Genomic DNA, 8,072 nt, shown 5'->3' with positions numbered 1-8,072 from the left:
GTGAACATCATTAATACCGACAACTTAAGCACAGATCCTCTCTTCAAGCTGATTCATCATTACTCCAACTGGCACAGTCTGAGGAAGGCCGTTGCCTGGATGTTGAGGCTGAAGGAGCTACTTAGAAATCTGTTCGAAAGAAGGAAGATCTTTGAGTCCCAAACCCAGTCTCCAGACAGTCAAGATGTGAAACCCAAGTCTGAAAGGAACTCATCTGACTGTCAAGGACATTAGGAGAGCAGAAACTGCTATCATTCAGTTCAGCCAAAGGCAAACCTTCCATGAGGAGCTTTGTGCGCTGCAGAAGGGTAATAAGATAAAGAGAAGCAGTTTTATTGTGAAATTGGACCCTTTCCTCCAAAATGGTGTCCTCCGGGTTGGTGGAAGACTGCACCAGGCAGCCTTGCCAGAACATACAAGGCATCCGGCTATTCTAGCCAAGAACCATCATGTCACAACTCCCATCATAAGGAATGCGCATGAGGAGATTGGACATGGAGGGAGGAACCACACCCTCGCTCGGCTGAGACAAAGGGTCTGGATATGCAAAGGGAATGCAGCAGTGAGAAGTGTGCTTTCAAAGTGCGTGAAATGCCGTAAGAGTCAAGCTGCTGTTGGTGAACAGAAGATGGCGAATCTACCACCAGATCGTCTTCAGCCAGACCACCCACCATTCACCAACGTCGGCGTAGACTATTTCGGCCCCTTTGAAGCCAAGCGTGGACGGGCACAAGTTAAGCGCTACGGAGTCTTATTTACTTGCCTCACAGTCAGAGCCGTCCACATTGAAATCGCCCACTCACTGGACACAGACTCTTGTATAAACGCAGTGAGGCATTTCATAGCAAGACGAGGACAAGTGGAAGTCATGAGATCCGACAACGGTACTAACCTGGTAGCTACAGAACACGAGCTCCGCAAGGCAATGAAGGAATGGAATCAATCTCAGATCTCTGAAGCTCTGCTGCAAAAGGGAGTTACCTGGATCTTCAGCCCGCCTGCTGGGTCGCACCATGGCGGGATCTGGGAGCGTCAAATAAGAACAGTGCGAAAAGTACTTGCCAGTGTCCTGAAGCTCCAGTCACTTGACGACGAATGTCTGCACACTGTGATGTGTGAAGTGGAAGCAGTGATCAATAGCAGACCACTTACCAAGTCATCAGATGATGTCGATGACCTCGAGCCACTGACGCCGAATCATCTTCTTCTGCTCAGGGGAAAGCCAGCACTACCTCCGGGCGTGTTTCATAAAGAAGACCTGTACTGCAAACGAAGATGGAGGCAGGTGCAGTATATCTCCGACATCTTTTGGAAGCGTTGGTCTGGAGAATATTTGCCCCTCCTACAAGAACGGCAGAAGTGGCTGGAAAAGAAGAGAAATGTGAAAGAGGGGGACATCGTACTCATCGTGGACGAAAGGGCTCCTAGAGGGTCCTGGTTGATGGGAAAAGTGGAGGAGACCATCGCCGACGCCCAAGGGTTTGTTCGTCGGGTCCTCGTGAAAACGAAGACCAACACCCTTGAGAGACCGATTGACAAGTTGTGTCTCTTGCTGGAGATGGAAGAATCCCATGGACAATGAAAGGCATTTTTATTCAGTTAATTGTTTTCTAAATTGTGTTAGTTAAGCTAGTTTATGTCAGTTTAGACCTTGGTACAATTACTTAACGGGGATTTTAGTATAGAAAATGACTCTTCAGATTATTTAGTGTAGTGTAATTGTCATCCCCATGATGAGCAATTAGGGGCCGGAAATGTTGGTGCCATTCTCTATTCTATGATTTATGTTCATGTTTAGTTGTTATTTTTAGATGTGTTTGGTACCTGCATTTGGTTTTGGGGCTTGGAGTTTCTGGAGTGGGCAGCCGTTGGGAGCTGACGCTGAGCGGTGACGTCAGGGAGCGCGCGCATCTATTGGGGGTGATGCTGTGTGTTTTTTCTATGTGGAGTTCTTCACTAAAGACGGGGCGAACACACCGTTTTCTAGCGTCGTTCAACTAAAACACGAGTAGACTCGTTCTTTCCGTCTGACCGAGTGGTTATTTGCTTATGGACTTTAAGAACAGACATTTAGCCACTACAATACACATGCCCACAACAGCGGGGCTTACAAGCTTCGGCACCACGGAGAGCAGCTATGTCATTCTGAAGTCCATCAAACGGACATGAAGGATAACCAAGAGAACAACAACAACATGAGGCTACATGCTCACGGATAATAAAACAACACAAATTCAAAGCAGTTCAGCACCACGGGTAGCTGTTATTCTATAAGCAAAGCGGCTGGGCTACTACAATTTACAACCAGCGACAGTTTACAACTAACGCACACATTGTGTATAGTCATTATTAGAACTGCTACCTGGAGTTAACCTGGCTCCCTCGCTGTGCTGGCAGGTTTGGCTGGTCTGAATCGCTGCCAACAAGAAAGTCCAGTTCATGTCCAGAACAATGAACAAAACATGTGTCCAGTTTTTGTAATTTGGCTTTTCCTTGCTCTGTCTGTTCCCTTTTTTTTTGCTTTGCCGCTCCACTTTTATGCTTATATGAAGTGCCACTCATTAGTTCGTAAAAATGCTCAACCTAGTTCGCAATCTGTTGACAAGTGACTGATGATGACGTTGGTGGACGGTTGGTGACGAGTTTTACCCAGAATACACTTGGAGACAATATGGGCGATCAACTTGTAAATTTGCGCATCATAAAGTTTAATGTGAGCTAAAATAAAGCAATTTATGCAGTACAACATTTTATTCAATATTTTACACCTACTACGTCACTAAAGTCAGTCGGTCTTGTAAAATTTTTAGCAACCATGACTCTGTCCTGACTGGGGCAACCAATATAAACCCTGTATAACAACGCTTGATCATGAGGAGATTGCTTATACACTGGTCTGATCGAAGTGTAACTGATGGGTAAGGTGTACTATTCTGAGCTATGGTTTGGGCCTGTCGGGGGCATGTCGCTCCTCCAGCCCCCCTGTCCTTGGTCATGAGACTTAAGAGTGCGTCCACGATAGGACCAGGCAGGGGTGGCACAAGCCATCTCACCGATTTCAATGAAACTTTGCCAGTTTAAAGGGGTCCACCCAAAACTACTTAAGTCTAAGTTTAAGGAAATTTGGTCAAACTGGGGGATTTCACAACCCCTCCTTGTTTTTTTTTCAAAAATGACCAAAAATCGCCTAAAAATGGTCAGAAGTATAAAGCTCTACTGCTGTAAGAATTCAACCAAATCTTTTCATATTTTCAGTGAATGTTATCCTACCCAAGGACAATCTATTGTCAACGTTTCGTTCTCCTACGACCAGTTCCATTACACAAATCATGTCAGCCAAGACCGCCTCTCTCACCCAACAGTGAAAACTGTTAAAATACCCAAAGTTTAGGCCAAAATATCTCCAGTGCCCGAGCATGCTTCAAAAAGCTGAGCATACCGTCTAAAAGGTGGAACTTCATACTAACATTATCTGCAATAAAATCTTTGGGCACTCACTGAATTATTTTTCAGGAGGACTGCAAACTTGTCTCCCACCGCAGGTTACCTGCTTCAGTTTTTTTTCATTATTATGCGTTGATTCTGTAATTATGGCACAGCAACAGACAGAAAATGCCACAAAATGGTTACACACCACACACTTTAATGAAACACATTTACCTCCTGGACGCCTCCCTGGGGAGGTATTCCGGGCGCTTCCCACCGGGAGGAGACCTCGGGGAAGACCCAGGACACGCTGGAGGGATTATGTCTCCCAACTGGCCTGGGAATGCCTAGGGGTCCCCCCCGGAAGAGCTGGGGGAGGTGTGTGCGAATCGGGAAGTCTGGGCGGCTTTGCTAAGGCTGCTGCCTCTGCGACCCGACTTCGGATAAGCGGAAGAAGATGGATGGATGGATGTCTTTATAATTATTTGTGCATTCAAACTGGCAAATGACTTCTCTACAGGTCATCATAAACATTATTACAGTTATAGGGGCATTATTATAGCAAAACTAATTGTCCATGTGTATGGTGAGTTGTCTCTCTGTATCTCAATCCGTCCGTCCAAAGTGAGATTTGTCTATGTGTAAAAGAAATTGTCAGTGCAAACCGAAATCTACAAAAACTGTCTCACAATTTGTCTGTCTGTAATCAGTTTTTCAAATGTGCAAAAAATCTGCTCATCTGTATTAAAATTCGAACATGTAGTAAGAGTTGTCAATGCGTACAAAGATTTGTCAATGCGTACAGAGGTATTCGTAGTTGAAAAGTCTTCATATTCGAATACAAGTGCTGAAAATACAGACAAATCACCAGTTACGAGTCGAGCGGCTTCACCATTGGCTGTCTTTTAACACATGACTGTTGCTACACTTACACTGTGAGAGAATCTGAAACTGAAAAGTATTTGAAATTGAGGGATTCTGTGTCCTGAGCTCAGGCTCACAGGATCGTCCATTGTGGCTGCTACCGCTCTGCTGCCCTGTACCTCAGTAGTTGTCAGGCAGCACTATGCATCAGAGTCTTTGAGCTGTGAGCTTGTTTAACCATTTATTCGCCTCCTGTCAACCTTCTTTTTATCTTCTTTTCCTCCACATTTTTTCTATTTTATCTACTAGTTCTTTGCATTTTCCTTCATCTAATTTACTTTCTAAATTAGTCCACTCCCAGAAGATATAAAGCCACAGTGGGAGGAGTGGATAAATGATTTTACCACCTATATGACTTCCATAACATTGTCAGAGTTGCACCATTTTTCGGATGGCAGCTGTGTGGGATATGGTGCATGTTCTTACCTCAGGTATAAAGACAACAAGGATGAGGTCCATTGCAGTCTTGTAATGGCGAAAGCAAGAGTTGCACCCTCAAAAGTCACAAGTACCCCGAAGCTAGAACTCAGCAGCTGTGGTTTCCACAAAAGTCAGTGTCAAGCTAAATAGTGAACTTGACACGAAGATTGATGAAGCTTTCTTGGACAGATTCACAAGTTGTGTATGGATATATAAAAAATGATGCCTGTAGGTTCCACATGCTTGTTGCGAACCAGCTAATAAGGGATAACAGTGATCCCAGTCAGTGGCACTATGTGGACACTGCAGAAAACTCAGCCGATCATGCATCCGAAGGTCTTTGTGCCTCAGACATTCATTCAACAAATTGGCTGAGAGTCCCAAAGTTTCTCTGGGAGTGTGAATTACATTTAACATCCAGCACTCCAACAGAATTACTCGTTGGTGATCCTGAAGTCAAGACAATTCAGGTGCTTGCAACAGAAACCAAAAACTGCAATGACATCCTCAGACGTCTGAGTCAGTTTTCTTCCTGGGTAACAATTCTTAAGGTGGTTGCAAGAATCAAGAGGCTGGGGTCTAAACAGAAACAACACAGTGAGCATGTGACTGTTGAGGAGTGTGAGAAGGCAAAGGAGGTGATTCTAATCCCTTTTCCACCAAGAAGAACCAGGTGCTAGTTCCCTGCTGCTGCTAGGGCCAGTGCTTAGTTGGTTCCAATCTGGCACCTCCTAAGAACCTGTTTGCTTTTCCATCGTCAAGGAGCCAAGTTAGAGCCACGCCATACGTCACTGCATATGCAACTATTTACCGGACAATGCTCGTGCCATATGGAAATCCACACAGGGCTCCAGACCAACTTTTTTACTGGTGCAACCAACTTTCTCATTTGTTCACACTTCACACCATGTCACAGGCAAAACATACAACTGGCTGAAAATTGTATTATCAATAGACACTACAATTTCCCATGTTCCGACTGGTGTGCGAACAGCAATGACTTTAAAAAGAGCAAACTATGTCAGATGTCAGATGAAGATGAAGCCAAGTGATTTTTTTCTCATGAGCGGAATAAACAGAGCATGTAGGTGCGCTCCGTTTTTCATGAGAAGACCACATTTCTAAGCGTAAATACCACAATACATCAAAGTTATAGAAGTACTGTTTTCCACCACTGTGGTGCTACTGGTGGGACACAAATGCAGCGGACAGTTTGTGCAAAACTTGTGTGTGTCCCTGGACTCCTCCTAATACATCTGTGACCAGAGACGTCTGGGCAAAAAACAACACAAATCACCTCTTGTGTGTCCCATTGTTACGACTGTGGTCGTATTTGTTTATAGAATATGATTGTTTCCCTTGGATATTATTTCCTTTGATCGGTGTGTGACCCGTTGTGATTCCTTAAATATGCAAATAGGCCTGCGCCAAAGTGACCACTGGATTGGATGATCAGCGGAAGTTCCGATCTTAAATACGGAGGGAGGACTTCGTCAGTGGTGCAGAGAGAGGTTCAGATGGGGTCAGATGGGCGGAGCCATTCCTCACCGGCATCCCAACCAGCACATCACCACGTCATCACTCTCATGTATTGTCGACTCTGTGAATGGAGTGAGCTGCTACCTTTTTTTGTTTAACCCGTTTTTTCATGTTTGTGTTAGATAGGGAGGCCAGACTTTGTGTTTATTTTCAATACTTTTATTTTGATAGGCAAGTTGGTTCTCCCCTGCTTTATTGTCGTTTTGGTTGTTATTTTCGGTAGAGCTCACTCTTATTTTAAGTTAATCATCCCCTTTGTTTCAATGAAACATTTATTATAAATAAATTACTATTTGTCCTGGTAAAAGTGCTGTGGTGTGGCTGCTTGGGACCGGAGAAGGATGGCGCATTCATGTTGCGTTCAGGTGCCCCTAGACTGGGCACAACACCCATTCATCAGTCTCGGTGGTCACGATAACCCTGCCCCCAGCCCCTGATGTACTCAGTGCTTAGCTCTGGCCCAGCAAAGAGTTGATGCTTGCTAAGCACCAGTTTTGAGAGCCTGGAGCTGGTGGTTAGGTGGTGGAAACACAAAGAACTGCTGCCAAGTCAGGCACTAGCACGGAACTCGCACCGGAACCGGTGTGGTGGAAAAGGGGTATAAGATCGTACAACAGCAAGCCTTCCTCATGAGATAAAGATGCTGTAGGGTGGAAAAGACCTTCCAAACTCAAGCTGTCTTTTCAGTCTCAACCTCATCTGGTCTGAAGGACATCTCTGTCTTGGTGAGAGATTGAAACAGTCATCGCTCTGTCACAAAGTCAAGCACCCAGTCAGCTTACCAACTACCAGCCACATCACCAAATAGATTCTATCATGACCACCTTAGCCTCAGTCCGAGCCCTTGCCTGTCTCCCTCTTTTTCTCCCTCTCCCTCTCTCTCCTTGCTCACCTTTTCAGTCACTCCAGCCCTGCTTGCAGCCTGTCTGATCGCAGGTATTGGAGACAGCTGTGGAGATCAGCTCAACTGCACTCAATCATCCACCTCCTGCTATAAAGCCCTGTTCATTCCACCAGACCATGTGTTTCTTTCTGCCAGTCCCAATTTTGTCACCTTCCTTCCCTCCTTCCTTCCTTTCCTGAGCTGCTGCCACCTGGACCCCCCTACATCAGCAACACACTCTCTAGTCAGATCCTCCCCGAGCCAGCCTTCTCCTGCCACTGGTCCCTAACCTGTTTCCTGTGTCCAGCCCGCATTCCCCGAGCCTGACCCAACCTCCCCCCACCCCCAATTGTGTGTTGCTTACAACATAAAACCTTTGCTGGGGCTCGTCAGTGTCAAAGTCAATATTAAAAAAGCTGCAAATGTTATTCTGTTTAAATACATTCATAACATTTCACAAAGGATTTGTAGAGCTGCAGAGTTTTTTTTTAAACTTTATTTACAATCAATATGGAGTGCAAAACAAGTTTAGCATTTACAATTATCCATTAAGAAATAAATCACTGATGAGGGAAAAACAGATGACAGATTAAGTTCATGACATGTGGCTGTAGTTTTCACACAGTTTGACCTGTACAGCATTACAGCCTGTGGAGATCACATTTTTAATCACACATTAAATCAGTAAAGGTGGTTTCTGTTTGGGGAATTTGCTGCTATGTATGTGACATTTTGCTGATGATGAAATTAGATTAATGACATTTAAAGATGTAATGATGGCTGTGGAATGAAACACTATGACTGTCTTGACTGTATCAACTACCTCTCCAGGTACCAACAGAAGTCCACTTCATCTCCTCAGTTGTCTGTCTTTGAAACA

General features: G+C 44.8%; 1 long non-coding RNA gene across 1 annotated transcript in view; it reads left to right on the top strand.

Moving 5' to 3' along the window:
• The window catches only part of LOC103372727 (uncharacterized), a 21,299-nt gene extending 13,227 nt beyond the window's left edge, over positions 1-8,072 (top strand). The window contains exon 2 of the long non-coding RNA XR_521015.1: positions 7,883-8,072. This is a non-coding gene — a long non-coding RNA (uncharacterized LOC103372727). The remainder of the gene's footprint in view (positions 1-7,882) is intronic.

Source organism: Stegastes partitus, unplaced genomic scaffold (genome assembly GCF_000690725.1).
Source record: "Stegastes partitus isolate 25-593 unplaced genomic scaffold, Stegastes_partitus-1.0.2 Scaffold1816, whole genome shotgun sequence".
NCBI classification, from domain to species: domain Eukaryota; kingdom Metazoa; phylum Chordata; class Actinopteri; family Pomacentridae; genus Stegastes; species Stegastes partitus.
Note: the sequence above shows the minus strand (reverse complement) of the source record. Positions and strands in the feature narration are given on the sequence as shown.